This window comes from Pantherophis guttatus, chromosome 5 (genome assembly GCF_059756535.1).
Source record: "Pantherophis guttatus breed Tessera chromosome 5, ASM5975653v1, whole genome shotgun sequence".
NCBI classification, from domain to species: domain Eukaryota; kingdom Metazoa; phylum Chordata; class Lepidosauria; order Squamata; family Colubridae; genus Pantherophis; species Pantherophis guttatus.
Window position 1 is genome coordinate 65,521,449 of NC_142067.1, and position 12,654 is coordinate 65,534,102.

General features: G+C 36.4%; 1 protein-coding gene across 1 annotated transcript in view; it reads left to right on the top strand.

Annotated features, from left to right (window-relative positions):
* TMEM47 (transmembrane protein 47) overlaps positions 1 to 12,654 on the top strand; it is a 61,494-nt gene that overhangs the window by 45,701 nt on the left and 3,139 nt on the right. The window lies entirely within an intron of this gene.

Sequence of the window (12,654 nt, forward strand, 5' to 3'; positions counted from 1 at the left end):
TCCTTCTTCACCCGGATCAAGAGGCTCTTTAGTTTCTCTTCGCTTTCTGCTATTAGAGTGGTATCATCTGCATATCTGAGGTTGTTGATATTTCTCCCAGCAACCTTAATTCCAACTTTTGATTAATCTAGCCCCGCCTTTCTCTCTTTTTTAAATTTTTTAAAATTTTATAAACAAACAAATATACAATACATAATCAATTGTTCAGTACTTCATCTGAGTACATCTTTTGTGTCTTCTTATTCTCCAATGTTAATCATTTCATATCATCATTTCATTTATTGTAATATTTCTCCCACATTTCTTACTTTGCTATTAATACATTTATCTTCTCTCTCCTCTTTCTTCTTCCCATGTTTCATTACAACATTACCTTATATATATTTCTTCTCTAACCAATGGTAAAATTGTCTCCATATCTTATAATATTCAGATTCCTCTCTTTCTTTAATTGTCAAAGTCAATCAATTCATTTCTGCACAATCCAATATTTTCTTAATTACTTCACCCTCTGTAGGAATTTTCTCTGCTTTCCATCTTTGTACAAATGCTATCCTCGCTGCAGTTATTATATGAATAATCAGATATATATTTTCTTTACTAAATTTCTCTGGTAGGATACCCAATAGGAACAGTTCATGTTTTAAATCTATATGTTGTTGTATCATTTCTTCAAACCATGTTTTAACTTTAATCCAATAGGGCTTTTTTGCTTCTGGACATGTCCACCACATATAATAATACGATCCTGGTATCTGATGACATTTCCAGCAACCAGCTGATTTATCTTTAAATGTTTTTGCCAGTTTTTCAGATGGCATGTGCTATCTGTAAAACATTTTATATTGATTTTCTTTATATGCTGTGGACATTGTTAATTTGTAATTCCTTTCCCATAATTGTTGCCATTTATCTAGCTCAATTGAATATCCAAAAATTTTTGCCCAAACTATCATTTGTTCTTTTACTTGTTCTTCTTCTAAATCAATACTAAGTAAATAATTATATATATTTAAAATTATTTTATCATCTGTTCCTGTGAGTATCCTATCCAGTTCTGTCATTTCTAAATAAAACCCATATAATTTAGCATCTTTTTCATATCTTGTTCGTATTTGCATATCTCTCCATATTCTTCTATTTGTGCTAATAGTTTGGGACCTGTTATTTGAGGTTCTTCCAAAATAAAAACTAAGTCATCTGCAAAGGCTTGTAATTTATATTCTTCTTTCTTAATTTTCATTCTTTTTATTTCTTCATTTCTTCTTATATTTCTATTTAACACTTCTAATGTTAATACAAATAACAATGGTGTTAATGGACATCCTTGCCTTGTACCTTTCATTATATTCACTTTTTCTGTCATCTCTCCATTCATCATTATTTTTACCAATTGCTTTTTATAAATTGTTTTTATCATATTTGTGAATCTCTCCCCAAACTTCATCATCTGTAATTGGTCTATCATAAATTGCCAATCCACGTTATCAAACGCTTTCTGTGCATCTAGAAACATCATTGCCATTTCTTTTTCTGAGTGTACCTCATAATACTCCAAAGTATTCAAGATTATCTTCATATGGTCTCTAATTTGTCTCTTAGGTAAAAACCCATTTGGTCCATATGAATTATTTCATTTAAAAGTTTTTTTTTATTGAAAAAATACAAACATTTTCACCCCCCCCACCCCTCCTTCCCCTCCCTCCCCCCCACCCCCCTCCCTAGACTTCCCAGAACAAGCACAGGGTATAGCATTCACAAATCAAAAACTAGAATATGCTAACAAATTATTACATTTCATATTCTCCCTAGGTCCTTAACTCCTTATAACTCAAAAAAAAAAACAAAACAAAACCAGATATAAACTACTTAAAATTATTTCATTCATAAGCTATATGAATCTTCTTATTCAGATATTTCTTCTGTATATAATCAATCCATCTTCTCCATTCCGATATATATCTCTCATTTGAATGGTCTTTAAGATATGATGAATTTTTTGCCATTTCTGCCAAATGCACAACTTTTAATGTCCATTCCTCAATGGTGGGTGGATCTTCCTTCTTCCAGTACTGTGCCACCAGTAACCTGGCAGCCGTTATTAAATTCAAAACCAGCTTAGTCTCTATTACAGTACAATCCATAACTATTCCCAACAGAAAGAACTGTGGTGTGAATTTAATTTTTTTCTTCAAAATGTTTTGAATAATCCACCATATTTTTATCCAAAAAGCCTTAATTTTTTTACATGTCCACCATATATGAAAATATGTAGCATCTTCACACTCACATCGCCAACACTTGGGTTGTAAGTTTGGATGCATACAAGCTAGTTTTTTTGGATCTAAATGCCATCTATAAAACATCTTGTAAAAATTCTCCCTTAGATTTTGTGCTTGTGTAAATCTTACATTTCTAACCCATATCTTTTCCCATGTTTTCATCATTATTGGTTCACCTACATTTTGTGCCCATTTTATCATACAGTCCTTAACTAAATCTGTTTCTGAATCTATTTCCACTAATGCATTATACAACCTTTTTATATGCATTTGGCCTTTATCTCTTATTCGCTTTATCAAATTCTCATCCTGCTGCAAAATACCAGTTTTTTGATCTTCTCTCCATCTGGCCAGCAACTGTCCATACTGAAACCAAGTCTTAATAATCCCTTCTTCTCTTAATTGCTCCATAGATTTTAATTGTAATCTGACTCCTTCCTTATAGAGGAGTTCCTTATATGTAATCTTCTCTTGCTTTTGCTCTAAATTTATGTTCTCTATCGCGTGTCTGGGTGCTGTCCATATTGGTAACCTATCATTTAATTTATATTTATACTTTTTCCAGACATGCAATAGAGCATTTCTTAATATATGACTTTTAAAAGTCTTATCTACTTTCTTATCATACACTAAGTAAGCATGCCAGCCATATACCAAACCATATCCTTCAATATTCAATATCTCTTCCTCCATTAGATTTATCCAGTCTGTGATTGCTGAGAGGGCAGCGGCTTCATAGTACAGTCTTAAATTGGGCATTTTAAGGCCACCTCTTTCATGAGTATCTTGCAATATCTTTTGTTTAACTTGTGGTTTCTTCCCTGCCCACACAAATTTATTTATGCCCTTCTGCCATTCCTTCAAGTTTTCATCTTTTATAAGTATAGGTATCATTTGAAAAAGAAATAAATTTTTTGGTAAAATATTCATTTTTACAGCGGCTATCCTTCCCAGCAAAGACAGTTGTAGTTTTTTCCAGTTGTCCATCTCTTTCTGTATTTTGTGCCATAATGGTTCATAGTTGTACTGATATAATTTCATATTTGCAGTCATAATATAAATCGCCAGATATTTAACCTTCTTAACTACTTCAAATCCTGTTAACCTTTCTATCTCTTCTTTTTGGCTCCTAACCATATTTTTAGCTATTATTTTTGTTTTGGCTGCATTTATTTTAAAACCAGATACTTGTCCATATAAGCAGGTTATATCCATCAAGGCTGTAATCGATTGTACCGGTTGGGTTAAGGTAATAACCAGGTCATCCGCAAATGCTCATAACTTGTATTCATGCTGTCTAATTTTAATTCCCTTTATTGTATTCATCTCGCGTATCTTGTTTAATAGAATTTCCAGCGTCAAAACAAACAATAACGGAGACAAGGGACAACCTTGCCTTGTTCCTTTTTCTATGTTAAAAGCATCTGTTAAACCACCATTAACTATTATTTGCGCTGTTTGTTTTTGATATATTGCCTTAATAGATTGTACAAATTGTTCTCCAAATTGCATCCTTTCTATTAATTTTAGTAAAAATTGCCAATTCAATCTATCAAAGGCTTTCTCAGCATCCAAAAACACTAGCACTGCGGGGAACTGGTTGTTCCTTCCCAGATACTCTAATAAATTAACAATTTGCCTTACATTACTCTTCATTTGTCTACCATTTATAAAACCAGTTTGATCATGGTGAATCATTTGCTGCATGACTATCATTAATCTATTTGCCAAAATTTTAGCAAATATCTTATAGTCTGTATTTAATAATGAAATTGGCCTATAATTTTTAGGATCTATATCATCATGCCCTTCTTTTGGGATCAACGAGATAAATGCTGTCTTCCAAGTTGGAGGTACCTCTCCTCCCTGTTGTATATTGTTAAATAATTCTTTCAATGGTTCTACCATTTCCTCCTGTAAAGTTTTATAATAAATAGCTGTCAAACCATCCGTCCCAGGAGCTTTACCCACTTTCAACTGCTTAATTGCTAACACAATTTCCTCGGAAGTTATCAATTGATTTAAACTATCCCTCTGCTCATTTGAAATTGTATAAATATTCTCTTTCTGCAAATATCTATATCTTTAATTTTATCACCAGTATACAGCCTCGAATAAAACTCTAAAAAAGATTTTTTAATCAGTTGTTGCTCATAAACCTCTTTACCCTTATATTTTATTTTCTCTATTGTCCTTGATTTTTGCTTTTTCCTTAACAAATATGCTAACCACCTGCCTGGTTTATTGGCATTGTAAAAAGTATTATGTTTTGCATATCGCAAATTAGTTGCCACTTGATCTGCTATTAACATATTAAATTGACCTTTCAATAAATTGATTGCCTCTTTGATTTTCTTATCTGTTGGATTAGCTATTAAAGCCCGTTCCTGTTTACTAATCTCATCTTCTAATTCTTTTCTTTTTGCCCCCTGTTTCTTTCTGTATTTATTATTCAAATATATCAAAATTCCTCGCATATATGCTTTACTTGCATCCCATACCATTTCCATAGATGTGCCCTTTTGCATATTCATAACAAAAAATTCTTTCATAAATTTTTTACACTCTTTTACATTTTCTTCATATCTAAACAAATTATCATTTAACCTCCAGGACCTCCTGGGCCCTTTCTCATACTCCAATTCCAGCCAAACTGGACTATGATCTGTCAATGTTCTTGAGCAAATCTTTGTATTCTTCACCCTAGATAAAAGATCATTAGTAATTAATATAAAATCAATCCTTGAAAAGGAATGATGTCTGTCTGAGAAAAAAGTAAAATCTTTTTCTTCCGGGTTTCTTTCACGCCAAATATCTCTCAACTCCCAATCATCCATCATTTCCCAAAATGCTTTGGACAATTTTGCTCTTGTTAACACATTTTGTTTAGGTCCCTTCTTGTCTTTTTTACCGTCCAAAACACCATTCCGGTCTCTTAACAGGATACAAGTTTTATATGCCCACTGTGTCAATTTTGAGTGTAGTAAATTATAAAAATTTTCTTGTTGTTGATTCGGGGCATAAACTCCGATTACAAGTATTTTTTCTCCTTTTATTAAAAGTTCTATCGCTAAAAATCTTCCTTGGTCATCTGCTTCAATTAATTTAGCAACTAAGTCTCTTTTCAGATATATAACTCTTCCATTTGTCTTTTCTGGTGCTGCTGCTACATAATGTGTACCAAGTCTTGCATTTATCAAATATTTTTGATCTTGTATTCTTATATGAGTCTCTTGTAAGCAAATTACTTCATTCTTGAATTGCTTAAGATAGTGAAATATTTTTCTTCTTTTCTGTGGAGAATTCAAGCCGTTAACGTTCCAAGTCAAAAATCTAGTTCCCATCTCTGGGCCTTTGGAGCCTCTGGAGCAAATCTTGATGATCTGATCTCATTTGACTTTTAGGTCTTGCTCCCCCCACTGCTCCTGTTTTAGTAGTATCTTGGATCATTTCTTGAGTTACCATCTGGGATTGTTGCTGTCTTAATTCTTCCTTGAGTCTAGCTGTCACCGAACTGGTCTGTCTTTGATCCTTTGGTTCCTGCGATAAATCAATTAGCGCCAACTCTTGAGCAGCCATTTGAATTTGTAATATTTCTTCTTGACCAGCCAAAGCTCCCCCCTGAACTACTGTCAGTTGCTCTTCTGTCTCACCTTCCATTACTTCCTTCTTTCTTTTGCCTTCTGGTGATTTAGTTGATTTGGGTGTGCCAGCCTTTAATACATTAATATAAAAATCTCTTGCTTTCCAAATTGTATTAAGCCGATGCCTCTTTCCTGAGTAAGTCACCATTAGTCCAGTTGGCACCTTCCATCTGTACTGTATCTGGCATTTTCTCAGTTCATCCACCAGAAAAGCATACTCCCTTCTAGCTCTCAAGATCTTAGGGGGGATTTCTTTCATTGTCATCACTTCCTGGCCTTCCACCCAAAGCTTGTTTTTAAAAGTAGCCTGTAAGATTTCATTACGTACTCTCCTTGTAGTAAAGTATATCACAATGTCTCTTGGTAAATGTTTCTGTCTAGCAACCCAGGAATTAATGTGGTACAGCTTGTCAATCTGCCAGCCCAGATCATTTTTTGACTCCCCCACCAGCGGTGCTAATGCCTCTGACATCATTTCTTTCAAATTCTCTTGTTTATTCTCCTTCACCCCTCTGAATCTTAAAGCAAATTCCATATCTCTGTATTGTATCATTGTTACATCATCTTCAGCCCTTTGAATTCTGTTTTGGGCTTCTCCTAATTTACTATCCAAAATTTCCGAAGATTGTTTAATTTCCTCAACTCTATCATCCACCATTTCAATATTGCCTGCCAAACACTTAAATGGCATGAATATATCATCCCTAATCTTCTGATTGCGAGTTGCAATCTCATCTGACACAGCCTGTATTTTTTCATTAGTTTCCTTAATTTTTTCCATCAATCACATCAACAATTTTATTTTGGGTGACTTGGAGGGCTTGTTGTAACATTTCCAACGTTAAAATCTGTGGATCCACTGGAGGAGCAAGAATTTGTAATCTAGGAATATGAGCTGGGGAGCTACCAGCACTCCCTGTTCCTTTAGTGGGAACAGTTTTTACAGACTTTGAGGCCATTTCCAGTTTAAAATTAGTCTTTATATTTAATCAGAGCCAAAAAGAAAAGTTCCTCAAAAGATTTCCCAATATTAATTAACGTTTAAAGTCCTCCTTCTGTCAGCACAAAAGCTTTTTTTTTTTTTAGGCGAAGGGCTGCCAGCAAAACGAAACTTTTCCTGTAGCTTTCAGTTTCCCCCGCCCTTTCAAGCTTCAATCGCCATTTTGTTGCAAAGTGCTAAGTAGTTACTTCCGAAGGAGGCTCTAGACCTGTGATGGCGAACCTATGGCATGAGTGCCACAGCTGGCACGCAGAGCCCTCTCTGTGGGCACGCGAGCCATTGGCCAGCTCATGTCCACTGTGCATGTGCACGTGCCTCCTGCTTGCCAGCTGATTTTCGGGATATGCAGGGGCTTGCATGTGTGGGGGGCAGGGGAAGCGGCAGGGGGAGTGGTGTGCATGTTCCAGGAGAGCAGAAATGGGCCCATTTCCGGCCTCTGAAGGGGCCTCCAGAGCGCGGGGAGGTTGTTTTTGCCCTCCCGGAGGCTCAAATTAAGCCTCCAGAGCCAGGGGAGGGCGAAAAATGGGTCTCCCGGAAGTTACGGAAATCCGGAAATGGGCCCGCATTTAGCAAATGCAGGTTGCTAAAATTTTTGAATCCCACCCCTCACATGCATGTGTGAGGGGAAGGGAGTCGCATGCGCATGCACGGGAGGAGTGGGGACGTCGTGCACATGCATGAGATGTGTGCATTGCATTATGGGTGCCAGCACTCATGCACACTGTCACGCATATACACGCACGCTTTTGGCACCCAAAGAGAAAAAGGTTAGCCATCACTGCTCTAGACATTGGAGTTAGGTAAAAAATACTTGCAGTCTGATATCTCCTTGCTCGTTCCGCCTGCTGTTAGTTCAAGATGTTGATTCCCTTATTTCCATTCAGCAAAATTGGTTGCGGCTTCTAAATCCGCTAATTAGCGGAGACGTCCCTGGTCTGGAGCGGCTTGACAGGCTTTTAGGGAGCGCGCACCCTTTGCGCCCCAGGATCTTTCCTAGGGTGTTTGGGGGGCTCTACCTCCACCTGCCTGCTCTTCTCTCTCCCCTTTGCCCAGGGAGAGAATTCCAAGCCTCCAGATAGCGTTTGTCGGCTGTTCTGGGGCTTTAACGGAGCCAGGGAACGGACGCTCTCAAAAGAATGTTTTCAAGGCTCGCGGAGCCAACCGGAAGTCCATTTAAAAGTTTTTTTTAATCTGTTTGCCATTATTGTGGCAAAAATCTTATAATCCACATTCAGCAGTGAAATTGGTCTGTAATTTTTAACTTGTAGTAAATCTGTATCTTCTTTAGGTATAAGTGTGACATAAGCCTCCATCCAAGAATCTGGAATCTTTCCTTTCACCAGTAATTCATTAAATAAGTCCAGCATTACATTACTCAACACGTCTTGGAATGATTTATATAGTTCTGCTGATAGTCCATCTGGTCCTGGTGTTTTCCCATTTTTTTCTTTTTTAATTGCCTCTGTCAATTCCATCATTGATATTCTTTCTTCTAATATTTCCTTATATAGTTCAGGTATTTTAGGTAAATCAGATTTCTCTAAAAATTGTTTTATCTTTCCATCAGATATCTTCTCTTGATTGTATAATTTTTCATAATAGTCTTGAATTATTTTTTTCTTTTCTTCATTTCTATAACATATCTTTCCTTTTTCATCTTGTAGTTGATTAATTAACTTCTCTTTTTCTTTTTTCATTTTGTATGCCAACCATCTGCCTGGTTTATTTGCATTTTCAAAAAAATACTGTTTGGCGGACCTCAATTTATGTGCCAAAAATTCTTGTTCAATTAAATTTAATTCATGTTTTTTCAATTCCATTTGTTTTTTAACTTATCTTTTTGTGGGTTTTTCTGTAATTCTTTCTCTAGTCTTTTATATTCTTCTAATTTCTTCTGTATTTGTCCTTTATTTTTATTTTTTTCTTCAAATATGTTATCGCCAATCCTCTAATATATGCTTTCATTGTATCCCATACGTTTTGGAGTGATATATCTTCCTTTTTGTTTATTTTATTAGCCCCATCTTTCTCATCATGTGCTCTACATATAAGTTAAATAGGCAGGGTAACAGTGCACAGCCTTGCCCAACTCATTTCCCAATTTTGAACCAATCAGTGGTTCCGTGTCCAGTTCTCACTGTTGCTTCTTGACTCGCATATAGGTTTCTCAAGAGACAGATAAGATGGTCTGGTACTCCTATCTCTTTAAGAACTTGCCACAATTTGTTGTGATCCACATAATCAAAGGCTTTAGCATAGTCAATGAAGCAGAAGTAGATGTTTTTTCTGGAACTCCCTAGGTTTCTCCATGATCCAGCGTTTGTTGGCAATTTGATCTCTAGTTACTCTGCCTCTTTGAAATCCTGCCTGTACTTCTGGTAGTTCTCGATCCACATACTGGTGGAGCCTAGCTTGTAGGATTTTAAGCATGACTTTACTAGCATGTGAAATGAGTGCAATGGTGCGATAGTTTGAACACTCTTTGGCATTGCCTTTCTTTGGAATTGGAATGTAAACTGACCTTTTCCAATCCTGTGGCCACTGTTGAGTTTTCCAAATTTGCTGGCAAATTGAGTGTAACACTTTTACTGCATCATCTTTTATTATTTATTTATTTATTTATTTATTTATTTATTTATTTATTATTGCGATTTATATGCCGCCTTTCTCCCAAGGGACTCAGGGCAGCTTACAAAAATGACAATTTCCAATACAAATCACAATAAAATTAAAATCAACAGCCCAATTAAAACAATTTAAAATTATAACAATGTACACCCAAAACGGATCAGTTGAGCTGACGAAAGAGCCACATCTTCAGCTCGTGATGGAAGGAAAGGAGGTTGGGGGCTGTCCTGAGCTGGGTGGGCAATCCATTCCAGAGGGTCGGGGCTCCCACAGAGAATGCTGTCCTCCTGGGGGCCGTCAGCCGACATTGTTTGGCTGACGGCACCCTGAGGAGGCCCACTCTGTGAGAGCACACGGGACGATGGGAGAGCGGCAGGAGATGGTCCTGCAAGTACCCCGGGCCTAAGCCATGAAGGGCTTTATAGGTAAGTACCAGCATCTTGAAACGAATCCAGAACGCCACTGGCAGCCAGTGCAGCTCATGCAGGAGAGGTGTTACACAGGAGTATCGAGAAACCCCTGTAATTACCCACGCGGCTGCATTCTGGACTAGCTGGAGCCTCCGGATGCATCCCAAGGGCAGCCCCATGTAGAGGGTGTTACAGTAGTCCAACTTTTAAGATTTTGAATAGCTCATCTGGAATACTGTCCCCTCCACTAGCTTTGTTGTTGCTCAGATTTCCTAAGGCCCATTTGACTTCACACTCTAGGATGTCTGGCTCGAGGTCAGTGACCACCTCATTGTGGTTATCAGGTCATCTCTTGGGTTGTTGGAAAAGAGTGTTTGCTATGACTATCGTATTCTCTTGACAAAATTCTATCAGCCTGTGCCCTACTTCATTTTGCACTCCAAGGCCAAACTTGCCTGTTATTCTGGTTATCTTTTGGCTTCCTGCTTTAGCATTCCAATTCCCCATGATGATAAGGACATCATTTTTGGGTGTTAATTCTATAAGGTGCTGTAGGGCTTCATAGAACCAGTCAATTTCATCCTCTTCAGCACCAGTGGTTGGGGCATAGACTTGGATTCCTGTGATATTGAATGGTTTGCCTTGGATTCAAACTGAGATCATTCTGTCATTTTGGGGATTATATCCCAGTATTGCTTTTCCTATTCTTTTATTTATTATGAAGGCTACTCCATTTCTTCTGAGTGATTCTTGCCCACAGTAGTATACCTGATGGTCATCTGAATTAAATTCACTCATTCCTGTCCATTTTAGTTCGCTGATTCCTAAGATGTCGATGTTCAGTCTTGTCATCTCTTGTTTGATCACCTCCAGCTTGCCTTGATTCATGGATCTTACATTCCAGGTTTCTATGGAGAATAGATCTTTACAGCATTGGACTTTCCTTTCACCACCAGATGTATCCATAGCTGACCGTTCTTTCGGCTTTGGCCCAGTCACTTCACTCTTTCTGGCACTACTAGTACTAGCCCTCTGCTCTTCCCCAGTAGCATATTGGACACTTTCCAACCTGAGGGGCTCATCTTCCAGTGTCATATCTTTTTTTCCTTTTGGTACTGTCCATGGGGTTTTTTCTCAGAAACTCTCTGAAAAGTTTTGTTTATAAAGAAGAACAAATGTTTATAAAGTAACTAGTTACATTTCTTGAACTATGTCAGTTTAAGTGGCAGATGAAACAATAAATAATAGACTTTTTCATAAAAGTTCAACAGCTATGGGTTGTTAGGGGGAGTGTAAGGCTTTTGGTCCATACATCATCAGATCCAGTTTGAAGAGTTTTTCACTGCTATATTGAAATTATTTTACTGTGTTTTAATTCTGTATGTCTCTGCTTTTTGGTTTCTGTCTCTCTGTCTTACACCTCTGTATTGTACCTGCTATGTAGTATTTTTATGATAGGGCCAAAATCTTCTGTTCCTTTTGTTGTATGTATTTTTTTGTTTCTTTCTACATTTGAAAGATTACTGAGATTCATATTTTTCCTAGGATTATACGTATCAGTTTACATATGATATGATATAGAAGATATATATATATCTTCTTTGAATAACAACAAATGTTCTGGTCATTGGAGCCCACAGATCTGCTTTTTACCTGAGCCAGGGGTGGTATTACTTTATGGTACCATATCAATATCTTTGGTTAACTGAAATGGAAATATACTGTAGCAACAGCCAATGCTGGAGTTTTTGTAAACAATTTAATGTCAGACAAGTAATATAAATTTCCCTCTTGATGTTTATGTACAAACATGCCCTAAATGTTTGCCCTAAATGCAAGTCCTAAAGATGCTTACAAGACAGGGAGGGTGAATCAATATTCCCCTTTGGAATTATCAGTGAAAATGCAGAGATAAAAGTATTTTAGCAAATAAGAATTTTAGATTGATCATTAGTCTGTATTAATATTAGTATTATTAGCATTAATTGAGAAAATAAGTTATTATATTTAATGTGTTAGTGAAAACAGAACAATTATATATGAGATAGACAAAATCCTCCAAGGTACAGAAGATAAAATTGATTTAAAAAATTTACAATTATTTATTAAGATACAAATTGGAAGAGGAGATAGTTAAATAAAATATGATAATTTGGGCAAAAAATTTCGGATACAACATTGAATGAGATAAATGGGAGAAATTATGGAACAAAAATTATAAACTGACAATGTGTATCCTATAAAGAAAATCTGTATAAAATGTTTTACGGGTGGCACTTGCCACTAGCCAGATTGGCAAAGATGTTTCTCAATACCTCACCAACGTGTTGGAAATGCAAACAGCAAAAGGGAACATATTACCACATGTGGTGGTCCTGCCACAAAATGAAACAATATTGGAGTAGAATCAGACCACAATTAGAAGAAATAATCAAACAAAAGATAAAGATGAGGCCAGGAACATTTTTATTAGGAATATTCTCAGGGTCATATAAAAAAGAAATACAATACTTAATTATCCATATTACTACAGCAGCTCAGAATTGGAAAAATTATAATATACCATCCAAAGATAATCTGATCAGAAAAGCTTTGGAATGTGTGGAGATGAACAAATTAACAAAGGAGATACAAGAAAAAGAGGAAATAGAATATTACTTAGTGTGGGAGAAATGGTATGAATGGTTGGA